Source organism: Lepisosteus oculatus, unplaced genomic scaffold (assembly GCF_040954835.1).
Source record: "Lepisosteus oculatus isolate fLepOcu1 unplaced genomic scaffold, fLepOcu1.hap2 HAP2_SCAFFOLD_75, whole genome shotgun sequence".
Taxonomy (NCBI): Eukaryota; Metazoa; Chordata; class Actinopteri; order Semionotiformes; family Lepisosteidae; genus Lepisosteus; species Lepisosteus oculatus.
In genome coordinates, this window is record NW_027168309.1 from 253877 (window position 1) to 268686 (window position 14810).

At 48.9% G+C, this 14810-nt stretch overlaps 11 non-coding genes across 11 annotated transcripts; 4 read left to right on the top strand and 7 right to left on the bottom strand.

Moving 5' to 3' along the window:
* Window positions 1–484: 484 nt before the first annotated feature.
* Window positions 485–557, bottom strand: trnak-cuu (transfer RNA lysine (anticodon CUU)). The gene has a single exon. It is a non-coding gene; the product is annotated as a tRNA-Lys (tRNA).
* An 821-nt stretch (window positions 558–1378) lies between these two features.
* Window positions 1379–1450, bottom strand: trnam-cau (transfer RNA methionine (anticodon CAU)). The gene has a single exon. It is a non-coding gene; the product is annotated as a tRNA-Met (tRNA).
* Window positions 1451–1729: 279 nt separating this feature from the next.
* On the top strand, window positions 1730–1812 carry trnal-cag (transfer RNA leucine (anticodon CAG)). The gene has a single exon. It is a non-coding gene; the product is annotated as a tRNA-Leu (tRNA).
* A 2791-nt stretch (window positions 1813–4603) lies between these two features.
* trnak-cuu (transfer RNA lysine (anticodon CUU)) lies at window positions 4604–4676 on the bottom strand. Its single transcript has one exon. It is a non-coding gene; the product is annotated as a tRNA-Lys (tRNA).
* An 821-nt stretch (window positions 4677–5497) lies between these two features.
* Window positions 5498–5569, bottom strand: trnam-cau (transfer RNA methionine (anticodon CAU)). Its single transcript has one exon. It is a non-coding gene; the product is annotated as a tRNA-Met (tRNA).
* Window positions 5570–5848: 279 nt separating this feature from the next.
* On the top strand, window positions 5849–5931 carry trnal-cag (transfer RNA leucine (anticodon CAG)). Its single transcript has one exon. It is a non-coding gene; the product is annotated as a tRNA-Leu (tRNA).
* A 2791-nt stretch (window positions 5932–8722) lies between these two features.
* On the bottom strand, window positions 8723–8795 carry trnak-cuu (transfer RNA lysine (anticodon CUU)). Its single transcript has one exon. It is a non-coding gene; the product is annotated as a tRNA-Lys (tRNA).
* An 821-nt stretch (window positions 8796–9616) lies between these two features.
* Window positions 9617–9688, bottom strand: trnam-cau (transfer RNA methionine (anticodon CAU)). The gene has a single exon. It is a non-coding gene; the product is annotated as a tRNA-Met (tRNA).
* Window positions 9689–9967: 279 nt separating this feature from the next.
* Window positions 9968–10050, top strand: trnal-cag (transfer RNA leucine (anticodon CAG)). Its single transcript has one exon. It is a non-coding gene; the product is annotated as a tRNA-Leu (tRNA).
* Window positions 10051–13735: 3685 nt separating this feature from the next.
* On the bottom strand, window positions 13736–13807 carry trnam-cau (transfer RNA methionine (anticodon CAU)). Its single transcript has one exon. It is a non-coding gene; the product is annotated as a tRNA-Met (tRNA).
* A 279-nt stretch (window positions 13808–14086) lies between these two features.
* trnal-cag (transfer RNA leucine (anticodon CAG)) lies at window positions 14087–14169 on the top strand. The gene has a single exon. It is a non-coding gene; the product is annotated as a tRNA-Leu (tRNA).
* Window positions 14170–14810: the final 641 nt, after the last annotated feature.

The following is a 14810-nucleotide window of genomic DNA, read 5'->3' on the forward strand; positions in this document are numbered from 1 at the left end:
CAGGAAGATATTTCCACATGTTGAAGAGTCGCTTTTCGCCCTTTCTTTCCCACATTTTTCCAGTGCGGTTATTGATCGCGTTCAAAATGTTTTCCCAACGTACGTGTTACCTGCAAAATCACAGTGAAACTGTTATGCCCAAAAGATTCCTAATAGTTATTGTATTAGAATAGCTCTCCAATTTCTTAGCCTTCGTACACGCAATGTTTAAGGAAACGCTAGAGTAAATGAAACTGTAAATAGACAGGAGCTCTTCTTAGTTTTCATACAAGTTATGATGGCTGCAGCTCCTATCTGCGTCCCGGTGACCGGAGCCAAGGGATTATCTGCGGAACCCTTGATTTATCTCTCGGGCAAGGAGCTAGATACGCCCTTTTCATCTCGGTTTGATCACACCTGTGCATTAAAACGCAGTGCTCGGTACCATCGAGGTGTAAGAGGTTCAAGGATGAGCGGGAAACTTTGTTAATAAGGAGACGGGCACCGCCCAACGTGGGGCTCGAACCCACGACCCTGAGATTAAGAGTCTCATGCTCTACCGACTGAGCTAGCCGGGCGCCGGTGGAGCTGGTGGTTAACTTGTCCCTGTTGACGGCAATTTGACAAGGTATACTTCCTGGCTTTTCATCATGTGCTGACCGGATTCGAGAGTAGCACACCCTGTTCTTTGTTGATTACTGTACCTCCAGCAGCGCAAATGTCAGTAATCATTGAAATGTACGACCTACAATCTCCTCAGCATGCCCGCGTGGACTCCTCAGTGATCATCCTTCTACGTTCTGCTGTAGTTTTCATGCAAGTGAAAACCGTGCTCCAAATAACAGCGGCACAGTTGTATCCTGCGGTAAGCATTCTTCTAATTCCATCGTTTTGCTCCAGGTAAAAGGTAGCGCATCATAGTGTTGATATTCCAAGGTTTCAGAGTCCGTATTGGATGGCTTGGATGCAGACATCGCTCAGAGCTCCCAGTATGATTTTCCCGAGTTCAGTTTTGCAGTGTTTTAGTGCTTTACTACTTCCAGTGGGCCTTTGAATGCTCTGCTAAGTAGAGACGTGACATAATTACTAATGCGACCGAGTGTGCTGGCTGTTCCTGGTTCGTAATGATTAACGCGAGAAATCAATATAAACATAACTGCTTCGATTTCGAGGTTCAGTTGAAGCTTTCAAAGAAACTATCAAAGACCTCAGAACAACCGAAGACACATTTGGTCATCTCCGTATTGGTGAAGATTAAAGAGTCCCGCAAGTGTCAAGCTTGCACAAACACACACCAGAGAGAAACTCAGGACAGAATTTAAAGAAAGGGAGATGCAGACTATTTGAAGGCACTTTGTTAACCCAATGGCATGCTTATGAATCGTGCATAGGACACACGTAGCAGAGGATGGTTTCGATCCATCGACCTCTGGGTTATGGGCCCAGCACGCTTCCGCTGCGCCACTCTGCTGACGGCCCCTCTGCGTGTGGCGCACAACTGCTCTTTTTATTTCCTACATAAGTGATGAAAGAGTTGAAAGTTTCAACGACAAACGCAGACGTCACTTTGAGCGCTTGGTGTTGTAGCACAAATCATCACATGCTGCTCTACACTGGATTATAAAAGCCGACACATTTTCCAAACATTTTAATGCTGGAGTCACACTGTAGTATTAATAACAGTGCGATACTCGAGGAGCGTAGTGGGATCGCGGTGGCTCATCAGACCGCCCCGGGACAGGGGGCCCGCGTCAGGATGGCCGAGCGGTCTAAGGCGCTGCGTTCAGGTCGCAGTCTCCCCTGGAGGCGTGGGTTCGAATCCCACTCCTGACAAAAAGCTTGCTCAGTGCCGTCTCCAGTCGGGTGCAAATGGGTGAAGCAGCCTGACGCAGGGAACGTGCGCCGATAGGCGTAGGTGTATCCCCTGCCTCTTCCGATTTAGCTCGTGCTCCATAGGATGGAAGCGGATGCTCTGGCTTTTTGACTCGAATATAACCTGATCACAACAGAAGGCCGTGCAGCCCAGTGCTGGTTTAAGAATGCCTCGTGTCTTCAGGCCCCTATTCCTTCAGGTTACCCCTTTGGAATAGTCGTCCGAAAAAGACGGGAAAGGAAAAGCATGTAAGCTCCCACACACTGCGTTAGCATTAGCGGTTGGAATCTGATGGGAGAAAAGCAACCTGGCTCGCCGTCAAGCAATCCATCCCTGGTCTCCCACGTGACAGGCGGGGATACGCACCACTATACTAACGAGGAGCGCTTGCTTGGCGCTTGAAGACACTTCCTCTTGCGGCTACTACTGTTTCCGGTTTCGTCTTTTCTTTTCATTCCTCCCAGAGGAGCGCATGAAAACGTTTCCATCTGCGCCATCCTCACCCCTCCAATGCTATGGTCCCTGCTCCTCCTGGTGCACTGCAAACACTCATTCAGCCGGTTCTTTCAGTTTGAATAATTAGGTCTTCAAAGGCTGGAAGTAGGGCGCAAAAGACATGCCAATGCCAAAAGCGTGGCTGTGTGCTTCCAGCTGTGAAATGTCACTGGTGGATGTTGAAGACATTACTTCCAAGGCAGCAGGTCCAAGCGATTTAGCGTTTGTACAAGAAGCAGGAAGAGAGAAACGGCACTCCGCCTTTTTCTGGGCAGGCCGAAGCGACAGGAGAAGGGCGCCGTAGTGGGCAGGATTCGAGCCGACGCGGGGAGACCCCAATGGCTTTCTAGCCCATCGCCTTAACCGCTCGGCCACGACTACAGGGAGCGCCGCCGCCGCCGGCTTGCGATCATTTAACACGGAGGGCGAGGCGGCGGCGGTAACCTTTTTCAATGTCGCTCTCCGCTTCCCCCCAAAAAAAAGCCAAATGACATGCTAGCACTCGGACACCCTTCAGAAGACTGAAGGGTGGCTTAAAGCTGGAAGGATTAGGTCTCCCCGTTCCGACGCGACAATCGAACTTCCTTAGGCAGAGAGAAAGCAACATCGAGGAGCGTCAACAAGACTTTAGAAGCTGCGCCACACGCCACTTTCAGTCGCAGTCACAGCAGTTTTAAAGGCAGGAATCGCCTTTGCGAACGCCATGAGAAACAGAACGCAAGCTCAGGTCCTGCGGTTTAACAAACAGCCACGGCTTTCATGCGACTGGACATTTCTTTTCTGGAGCGAATTCACTTTCAACTTCAAGAAATTCACACAACTTGCGAAATACGAAATACAAATCTGGCTCATCGCTGCACAAGAAATACCGCCGGCTGGCAAGAAAATGACAACGGTGTTTTTCCTTAACGAAAAACTTCCCATGGAGAAAAACAACGGCTGTGCGTCTCTGTCGGCTTGATTCAGTTTAATGCAAGTATTCATTCTCCTCCTGGAAAATACAGCTTGCGAAAGATGAAATACAATTCTTGGCTTTTCTGGGTGAGTGCAGAAGAAATCCTGCCGGCTGGCAGAAGAATTCCAGCCTTTTTTACTCTTTAACCAGAAACTTGCGAATGATACAAAGCAAGCGGGGTGCGTTTCTGTGCAGCTGTTAACTGAACAGCTGCTGCTTCAAGCCCACCCAGGGCTCATTCCGATTTCAACATCATGCCCCCTGAAGGTAGACTGGATTTCTTTGCGAAGCATTCACCTTTTGGACGTTTCAGGAAAGGTGCGTGTCGATGCCAGACTTGAAAAGCTTTCCATACAAAGAAACAACATAGTGCTTTTGATTGATGGGAAACGGCAAGAGCGGTTTGAGCAGCTCCGGCCTCTCAACCGCTTTACAATGTGATCGGCACCTCGGTAGCCAGTTTAGAAGGCTGAAAAGGATGCTGGAAGCACAGCGACGTTCTAAAACCAGCGCTTGAAAAGCATCTGCATACATAAAATGTCCATTTCCCCAAAGCTGAATCTGCATCTTCAGAAGATTGTCAGCTATACGTTTTCGTTCTTTGTTTCCTTTTTTTACGACAAGCTTTCGAGAAATGAACTGTCTATTGTGATGAAGGCTGCATTAGAAATTGTGCATCTAGCTTAGTTCAATGAAATCGGGAGGTGCACCTGTCTCAAGCGGATGGCTCTTTGCAGGCACACTACGGAAACCTGCGGGCGCAAGTTGGGAGAAGTGACTCTTGCAGAGTGTTGAGCTTCGAGAAGAGGGCTCCGCTCAGGAAGATATTTCCACATGTTGAAGAGTCGCTTTTCGCCCTTTCTTTCCCACATTTTTCCAGTGCGGTTATTGATCGCGTTCAAAATGTTTTCCCAACGTACGTGTTACCTGCAAAATCACAGTGAAACTGTTATGCCCAAAAGATTCCTAATAGTTATTGTATTAGAATAGCTCTCCAATTTCTTAGCCTTCGTACACGCAATGTTTAAGGAAACGCTAGAGTAAATGAAACTGTAAATAGACAGGAGCTCTTCTTAGTTTTCATACAAGTTATGATGGCTGCAGCTCCTATCTGCGTCCCGGTGACCGGAGCCAAGGGATTATCTGCGGAACCCTTGATTTATCTCTCGGGCAAGGAGCTAGATACGCCCTTTTCATCTCGGTTTGATCACACCTGTGCATTAAAACGCAGTGCTCGGTACCATCGAGGTGTAAGAGGTTCAAGGATGAGCGGGAAACTTTGTTAATAAGGAGACGGGCACCGCCCAACGTGGGGCTCGAACCCACGACCCTGAGATTAAGAGTCTCATGCTCTACCGACTGAGCTAGCCGGGCGCCGGTGGAGCTGGTGGTTAACTTGTCCCTGTTGACGGCAATTTGACAAGGTATACTTCCTGGCTTTTCATCATGTGCTGACCGGATTCGAGAGTAGCACACCCTGTTCTTTGTTGATTACTGTACCTCCAGCAGCGCAAATGTCAGTAATCATTGAAATGTACGACCTACAATCTCCTCAGCATGCCCGCGTGGACTCCTCAGTGATCATCCTTCTACGTTCTGCTGTAGTTTTCATGCAAGTGAAAACCGTGCTCCAAATAACAGCGGCACAGTTGTATCCTGCGGTAAGCATTCTTCTAATTCCATCGTTTTGCTCCAGGTAAAAGGTAGCGCATCATAGTGTTGATATTCCAAGGTTTCAGAGTCCGTATTGGATGGCTTGGATGCAGACATCGCTCAGAGCTCCCAGTATGATTTTCCCGAGTTCAGTTTTGCAGTGTTTTAGTGCTTTACTACTTCCAGTGGGCCTTTGAATGCTCTGCTAAGTAGAGACGTGACATAATTACTAATGCGACCGAGTGTGCTGGCTGTTCCTGGTTCGTAATGATTAACGCGAGAAATCAATATAAACATAACTGCTTCGATTTCGAGGTTCAGTTGAAGCTTTCAAAGAAACTATCAAAGACCTCAGAACAACCGAAGACACATTTGGTCATCTCCGTATTGGTGAAGATTAAAGAGTCCCGCAAGTGTCAAGCTTGCACAAACACACACGAGAGAGAAACTCAGGACAGAATTTAAAGAAAGGGAGATGCAGACTATTTGAAGGCACTTTGCTAACCCAATGGCATGCTTATGAATCGTGCATAGGACACACGTAGCAGAGGATGGTTTCGATCCATCGACCTCTGGGTTATGGGCCCAGCACGCTTCCGCTGCGCCACTCTGCTGACGGCCCCTCTGCGTGTGGCGCACAACTGCTCTTTTTATTTCCTACATAAGTGATGAAAGAGTTGAAAGTTTCAACGACAAACGCAGACGTCACTTTGAGCGCTTGGTGTTGTAGCACAAATCATCACATGCTGCTCTACACTGGATTATAAAAGCCGACACATTTTCCAAACATTTTAATGCTGGAGTCACACTGTAGTATTAATAACAGTGCGATACTCGAGGAGCGTAGTGGGATCGCGGTGGCTCATCAGACCGCCCCGGGACAGGGGGCCCGCGTCAGGATGGCCGAGCGGTCTAAGGCGCTGCGTTCAGGTCGCAGTCTCCCCTGGAGGCGTGGGTTCGAATCCCACTCCTGACAAAAAGCTTGCTCAGTGCCGTCTCCAGTCGGGTGCAAATGGGTGAAGCAGCCTGACGCAGGGAACGTGCGCCGATAGGCGTAGGTGTATCCCCTGCCTCTTCCGATTTAGCTCGTGCTCCATAGGATGGAAGCGGATGCTCTGGCTTTTTGACTCGAATATAACCTGATCACAACAGAAGGCCGTGCAGCCCAGTGCTGGTTTAAGAATGCCTCGTGTCTTCAGGCCCCTATTCCTTCAGGTTACCCCTTTGGAATAGTCGTCCGAAAAAGACGGGAAAGGAAAAGCATGTAAGCTCCCACACACTGCGTTAGCATTAGCGGTTGGAATCTGATGGGAGAAAAGCAACCTGGCTCGCCGTCAAGCAATCCATCCCTGGTCTCCCACGTGACAGGCGGGGATACGCACCACTATACTAACGAGGAGCGCTTGCTTGGCGCTTGAAGACACTTCCTCTTGCGGCTACTACTGTTTCCGGTTTCGTCTTTTCTTTTCATTCCTCCCAGAGGAGCGCATGAAAACGTTTCCATCTGCGCCATCCTCACCCCTCCAATGCTATGGTCCCTGCTCCTCCTGGTGCACTGCAAACACTCATTCAGCCGGTTCTTTCAGTTTGAATAATTAGGTCTTCAAAGGCTGGAAGTAGGGCGCAAAAGACATGCCAATGCCAAAAGCGTGGCTGTGTGCTTCCAGCTGTGAAATGTCACTGGTGGATGTTGAAGACATTACTTCCAAGGCAGCAGGTCCAAGCGATTTAGCGTTTGTACAAGAAGCAGGAAGAGAGAAACGGCACTCCGCCTTTTTCTGGGCAGGCCGAAGCGACAGGAGAAGGGCGCCGTAGTGGGCAGGATTCGAGCCGACGCGGGGAGACCCCAATGGCTTTCTAGCCCATCGCCTTAACCGCTCGGCCACGACTACAGGGAGCGCCGCCGCCGCCGGCTTGCGATCATTTAACACGGAGGGCGAGGCGGCGGCGGTAACCTTTTTCAATGTCGCTCTCCGCTTCCCCCCAAAAAAAAGCCAAATGACATGCTAGCACTCGGACACCCTTCAGAAGACTGAAGGGTGGCTTAAAGCTGGAAGGATTAGGTCTCCCCGTTCCGACGCGACAATCGAACTTCCTTAGGCAGAGAGAAAGCAACATCGAGGAGCGTCAACAAGACTTTAGAAGCTGCGCCACACGCCACTTTCAGTCGCAGTCACAGCAGTTTTAAAGGCAGGAATCGCCTTTGCGAACGCCATGAGAAACAGAACGCAAGCTCAGGTCCTGCGGTTTAACAAACAGCCACGGCTTTCATGCGACTGGACATTTCTTTTCTGGAGCGAATTCACTTTCAACTTCAAGAAATTCACACAACTTGCGAAATACGAAATACAAATCTGGCTCATCGCTGCACAAGAAATACCGCCGGCTGGCAAGAAAATGACAACGGTGTTTTTCCTTAACGAAAAACTTCCCATGGAGAAAAACAACGGCTGTGCGTCTCTGTCGGCTTGATTCAGTTTAATGCAAGTATTCATTCTCCTCCTGGAAAATACAGCTTGCGAAAGATGAAATACAATTCTTGGCTTTTCTGGGTGAGTGCAGAAGAAATCCTGCCGGCTGGCAGAAGAATTCCAGCCTTTTTTACTCTTTAACCAGAAACTTGCGAATGATACAAAGCAAGCGGGGTGCGTTTCTGTGCAGCTGTTAACTGAACAGCTGCTGCTTCAAGCCCACCCAGGGCTCATTCCGATTTCAACATCATGCCCCCTGAAGGTAGACTGGATTTCTTTGCGAAGCATTCACCTTTTGGACGTTTCAGGAAAGGTGCGTGTCGATGCCAGACTTGAAAAGCTTTCCATACAAAGAAACAACATAGTGCTTTTGATTGATGGGAAACGGCAAGAGCGGTTTGAGCAGCTCCGGCCTCTCAACCGCTTTACAATGTGATCGGCACCTCGGTAGCCAGTTTAGAAGGCTGAAAAGGATGCTGGAAGCACAGCGACGTTCTAAAACCAGCGCTTGAAAAGCATCTGCATACATAAAATGTCCATTTCCCCAAAGCTGAATCTGCATCTTCAGAAGATTGTCAGCTATACGTTTTCGTTCTTTGTTTCCTTTTTTTACGACAAGCTTTCGAGAAATGAACTGTCTATTGTGATGAAGGCTGCATTAGAAATTGTGCATCTAGCTTAGTTCAATGAAATCGGGAGGTGCACCTGTCTCAAGCGGATGGCTCTTTGCAGGCACACTACGGAAACCTGCGGGCGCAAGTTGGGAGAAGTGACTCTTGCAGAGTGTTGAGCTTCGAGAAGAGGGCTCCGCTCAGGAAGATATTTCCACATGTTGAAGAGTCGCTTTTCGCCCTTTCTTTCCCACATTTTTCCAGTGCGGTTATTGATCGCGTTCAAAATGTTTTCCCAACGTACGTGTTACCTGCAAAATCACAGTGAAACTGTTATGCCCAAAAGATTCCTAATAGTTATTGTATTAGAATAGCTCTCCAATTTCTTAGCCTTCGTACACGCAATGTTTAAGGAAACGCTAGAGTAAATGAAACTGTAAATAGACAGGAGCTCTTCTTAGTTTTCATACAAGTTATGATGGCTGCAGCTCCTATCTGCGTCCCGGTGACCGGAGCCAAGGGATTATCTGCGGAACCCTTGATTTATCTCTCGGGCAAGGAGCTAGATACGCCCTTTTCATCTCGGTTTGATCACACCTGTGCATTAAAACGCAGTGCTCGGTACCATCGAGGTGTAAGAGGTTCAAGGATGAGCGGGAAACTTTGTTAATAAGGAGACGGGCACCGCCCAACGTGGGGCTCGAACCCACGACCCTGAGATTAAGAGTCTCATGCTCTACCGACTGAGCTAGCCGGGCGCCGGTGGAGCTGGTGGTTAACTTGTCCCTGTTGACGGCAATTTGACAAGGTATACTTCCTGGCTTTTCATCATGTGCTGACCGGATTCGAGAGTAGCACACCCTGTTCTTTGTTGATTACTGTACCTCCAGCAGCGCAAATGTCAGTAATCATTGAAATGTACGACCTACAATCTCCTCAGCATGCCCGCGTGGACTCCTCAGTGATCATCCTTCTACGTTCTGCTGTAGTTTTCATGCAAGTGAAAACCGTGCTCCAAATAACAGCGGCACAGTTGTATCCTGCGGTAAGCATTCTTCTAATTCCATCGTTTTGCTCCAGGTAAAAGGTAGCGCATCATAGTGTTGATATTCCAAGGTTTCAGAGTCCGTATTGGATGGCTTGGATGCAGACATCGCTCAGAGCTCCCAGTATGATTTTCCCGAGTTCAGTTTTGCAGTGTTTTAGTGCTTTACTACTTCCAGTGGGCCTTTGAATGCTCTGCTAAGTAGAGACGTGACATAATTACTAATGCGACCGAGTGTGCTGGCTGTTCCTGGTTCGTAATGATTAACGCGAGAAATCAATATAAACATAACTGCTTCGATTTCGAGGTTCAGTTGAAGCTTTCAAAGAAACTATCAAAGACCTCAGAACAACCGAAGACACATTTGGTCATCTCCGTATTGGTGAAGATTAAAGAGTCCCGCAAGTGTCAAGCTTGCACAAACACACACGAGAGAGAAACTCAGGACAGAATTTAAAGAAAGGGAGATGCAGACTATTTGAAGGCACTTTGCTAACCCAATGGCATGCTTATGAATCGTGCATAGGACACACGTAGCAGAGGATGGTTTCGATCCATCGACCTCTGGGTTATGGGCCCAGCACGCTTCCGCTGCGCCACTCTGCTGACGGCCCCTCTGCGTGTGGCGCACAACTGCTCTTTTTATTTCCTACATAAGTGATGAAAGAGTTGAAAGTTTCAACGACAAACGCAGACGTCACTTTGAGCGCTTGGTGTTGTAGCACAAATCATCACATGCTGCTCTACACTGGATTATAAAAGCCGACACATTTTCCAAACATTTTAATGCTGGAGTCACACTGTAGTATTAATAACAGTGCGATACTCGAGGAGCGTAGTGGGATCGCGGTGGCTCATCAGACCGCCCCGGGACAGGGGGCCCGCGTCAGGATGGCCGAGCGGTCTAAGGCGCTGCGTTCAGGTCGCAGTCTCCCCTGGAGGCGTGGGTTCGAATCCCACTCCTGACAAAAAGCTTGCTCAGTGCCGTCTCCAGTCGGGTGCAAATGGGTGAAGCAGCCTGACGCAGGGAACGTGCGCCGATAGGCGTAGGTGTATCCCCTGCCTCTTCCGATTTAGCTCGTGCTCCATAGGATGGAAGCGGATGCTCTGGCTTTTTGACTCGAATATAACCTGATCACAACAGAAGGCCGTGCAGCCCAGTGCTGGTTTAAGAATGCCTCGTGTCTTCAGGCCCCTATTCCTTCAGGTTACCCCTTTGGAATAGTCGTCCGAAAAAGACGGGAAAGGAAAAGCATGTAAGCTCCCACACACTGCGTTAGCATTAGCGGTTGGAATCTGATGGGAGAAAAGCAACCTGGCTCGCCGTCAAGCAATCCATCCCTGGTCTCCCACGTGACAGGCGGGGATACGCACCACTATACTAACGAGGAGCGCTTGCTTGGCGCTTGAAGACACTTCCTCTTGCGGCTACTACTGTTTCCGGTTTCGTCTTTTCTTTTCATTCCTCCCAGAGGAGCGCATGAAAACGTTTCCATCTGCGCCATCCTCACCCCTCCAATGCTATGGTCCCTGCTCCTCCTGGTGCACTGCAAACACTCATTCAGCCGGTTCTTTCAGTTTGAATAATTAGGTCTTCAAAGGCTGGAAGTAGGGCGCAAAAGACATGCCAATGCCAAAAGCGTGGCTGTGTGCTTCCAGCTGTGAAATGTCACTGGTGGATGTTGAAGACATTACTTCCAAGGCAGCAGGTCCAAGCGATTTAGCGTTTGTACAAGAAGCAGGAAGAGAGAAACGGCACTCCGCCTTTTTCTGGGCAGGCCGAAGCGACAGGAGAAGGGCGCCGTAGTGGGCAGGATTCGAGCCGACGCGGGGAGACCCCAATGGCTTTCTAGCCCATCGTCTTAACCGCTCGGCCACGACTACAGGGAGCGCCGCCGCCGCCGGCTTGCGATCATTTAACACGGAGGGCGAGGCGGCGGCGGTAACCTTTTTCAATGTCGCTCTCCGCTTCCCCCCAAAAAAAAGCCAAATGACATGCTAGCACTCGGACACCCTTCAGAAGACTGAAGGGTGGCTTAAAGCTGGAAGGATTAGGTCTCCCCGTTCCGACGCGACAATCGAACTTCCTTAGGCAGAGAGAAAGCAACATCGAGGAGCGTCAACAAGACTTTAGAAGCTGCGCCACACGCCACTTTCAGTCGCAGTCACAGCAGTTTTAAAGGCAGGAATCGCCTTTGCGAACGCCATGAGAAACAGAACGCAAGCTCAGGTCCTGCGGTTTAACAAACAGCCACGGCTTTCATGCGACTGGACATTTCTTTTCTGGAGCGAATTCACTTTCAACTTCAAGAAATTCACACAACTTGCGAAATACGAAATACAAATCTGGCTCATCGCTGCACAAGAAATACCGCCGGCTGGCAAGAAAATGACAACGGTGTTTTTCCTTAACGAAAAACTTCCCATGGAGAAAAACAACGGCTGTGCGTCTCTGTCGGCTTGATTCAGTTTAATGCAAGTATTCATTCTCCTCCTGGAAAATACAGCTTGCGAAAGATGAAATACAATTCTTGGCTTTTCTGGGTGAGTGCAGAAGAAATCCTGCCGGCTGGCAGAAGAATTCCAGCCTTTTTTACTCTTTAACCAGAAACTTGCGAATGATACAAAGCAAGCGGGGTGCGTTTCTGTGCAGCTGTTAACTGAACAGCTGCTGCTTCAAGCCCACCCAGGGCTCATTCCGATTTCAACATCATGCCCCCTGAAGGTAGACTGGATTTCTTTGCGAAGCATTCACCTTTTGGACGTTTCAGGAAAGGTGCGTGTCGATGCCAGACTTGAAAAGCTTTCCATACAAAGAAACAACATAGTGCTTTTGATTGATGGGAAACGGCAAGAGCGGTTTGAGCAGCTCCGGCCTCTCAACCGCTTTACAATGTGATCGGCACCTCGGTAGCCAGTTTAGAAGGCTGAAAAGGATGCTGGAAGCACAGCGACGTTCTAAAACCAGCGCTTGAAAAGCATCTGCATACATAAAATGTCCATTTCCCCAAAGCTGAATCTGCATCTTCAGAAGATTGTCAGCTATACGTTTTCGTTCTTTGTTTCCTTTTTTTACGACAAGCTTTCGAGAAATGAACTGTCTATTGTGATGAAGGCTGCATTAGAAATTGTGCATCTAGCTTAGTTCAATGAAATCGGGAGGTGCACCTGTCTCAAGCGGATGGCTCTTTGCAGGCACACTACGGAAACCTGCGGGCGCAAGTTGGGAGAAGTGACTCTTGCAGAGTGTTGAGCTTCGAGAAGAGGGCTCCGCTCAGGAAGATATTTCCACATGTTGAAGAGTCGCTTTTCGCCCTTTCTTTCCCACATTTTTCCAGTGCGGTTATTGATCGCGTTCAAAATGTTTTCCCAACGTACGTGTTACCTGCAAAATCACAGTGAAACTGTTATGCCCAAAAGATTCCTAATAGTTATTGTATTAGAATAGCTCTCCAATTTCTTAGCCTTCGTACACGCAATGTTTAAGGAAACGCTAGAGTAAATGAAACTGTAAATAGACAGGAGCTCTTCTTAGTTTTCATACAAGTTATGATGGCTGCAGCTCCTATCTGCGTCCCGGTGACCGGAGCCAAGGGATTATCTGCGGAACCCTTGATTTATCTCTCGGGCAAGGAGCTAGATACGCCCTTTTCATCTCGGTTTGATCACACCTGTGCATTAAAACGCAGTGCTCGGTACCATCGAGGTGTAAGAGGTTCAAGGATGAGCGGGAAACTTTGTTAATAAGGAGACGGGCACCGCCCAACGTGGGGCTCGAACCCACAACCCTGAGATTAAGAGTCTCATGCTCTACCGACTGAGCTAGCCGGGCGCCGGTAGAGCTGGTGGTTAACTTGTCCCTGTTGACGGCAATTTGACAAGGTATACTTCCTGGCTTTTCATCATGTGCTGACCGGATTCGAGAGTAGCACACCCTGTTCTTTGTTGATTACTGTACCTCCAGCAGCGCAAATGTCAGTAATCATTGAAATGTACGACCTACAATCTCCTCAGCATGCCCGCGTGGACTCCTCAGTGATCATCCTTCTACGTTCTGCTGTAGTTTTCATGCAAGTGAAAACCGTGCTCCAAATAACAGCGGCACAGTTGTATCCTGCGGTAAGCATTCTTCTAATTCCATCGTTTTGCTCCAGGTAAAAGGTAGCGCATCATAGTGTTGATATTCCAAGGTTTCAGAGTCCGTATTGGATGGCTTGGATGCAGACATCGCTCAGAGCTCCCAGTATGATTTTCCCGAGTTCAGTTTTGCAGTGTTTTAGTGCTTTACTACTTCCAGTGGGCCTTTGAATGCTCTGCTAAGTAGAGACGTGACATAATTACTAATGCGACCGAGTGTGCTGGCTGTTCCTGGTTCGTAATGATTAACGCGAGAAATCAATATAAACATAACTGCTTCGATTTCGAGGTTCAGTTGAAGCTTTCAAAGAAACTATCAAAGACCTCAGAACAACCGAAGACACATTTGGTCATCTCCGTATTGGTGAAGATTAAAGAGTCCCGCAAGTGTCAAGCTTGCACAAACACACACCAGAGAGAAACTCAGGACAGAATTTAAAGAAAGGGAGATGCAGACTATTTGAAGGCACTTTGTTAACCCAATGGCATGCTTATGAATCGTGCATAGGACACACGTAGCAGAGGATGGTTTCGATCCATCGACCTCTGGGTTATGGGCCCAGCACGCTTCCGCTGCGCCACTCTGCTGACGGCCCCTCTGCGTGTGGCGCACAACTGCTCTTTTTATTTCCTACATAAGTGATGAAAGAGTTGAAAGTTTCAACGACAAACGCAGACGTCACTTTGAGCGCTTGGTGTTGTAGCACAAATCATCACATGCTGCTCTACACTGGATTATAAAAGCCGACACATTTTCCAAACATTTTAATGCTGGAGTCACACTGTAGTATTAATAACAGTGCGATACTCGAGGAGCGTAGTGGGATCGCGGTGGCTCATCAGACCGCCCCGGGACAGGGGGCCCGCGTCAGGATGGCCGAGCGGTCTAAGGCGCTGCGTTCAGGTCGCAGTCTCCCCTGGAGGCGTGGGTTCGAATCCCACTCCTGACAAAAAGCTTGCTCAGTGCCGTCTCCAGTCGGGTGCAAATGGGTGAAGCAGCCTGACGCAGGGAACGTGCGCCGATAGGCGTAGGTGTATCCCCTGCCTCTTCCGATTTAGCTCGTGCTCCATAGGATGGAAGCGGATGCTCTGGCTTTTTGACTCGAATATAACCTGATCACAACAGAAGGCCGTGCAGCCCAGTGCTGGTTTAAGAATGCCTCGTGTCTTCAGGCCCCTATTCCTTCAGGTTACCCCTTTGGAATAGTCGTCCGAAAAAGACGGGAAAGGAAAAGCATGTAAGCTCCCACACACTGCGTTAGCATTAGCGGTTGGAATCTGATGGGAGAAAAGCAACCTGGCTCGCCGTCAAGCAATCCATCCCTGGTCTCCCACGTGACAGGCGGGGATACGCACCACTATACTAACGAGGAGCGCTTGCTTGGCGCTTGAAGACACTTCCTCTTGCGGCTACTACTGTTTCCGGTTTCGTCTTTTCTTTTCATTCCTCCCAGAGGAGCGCATGAAAACGTTTCCATCTGCGCCATCCTCACCCCTCCAATGCTATGGTCCCTGCTCCTCCTGGTGCACTGCAAACACTCATTCAGCTGGTTCTTTCAGTTTGAATAATTAGGTCTTCAAAGGCTGGAAG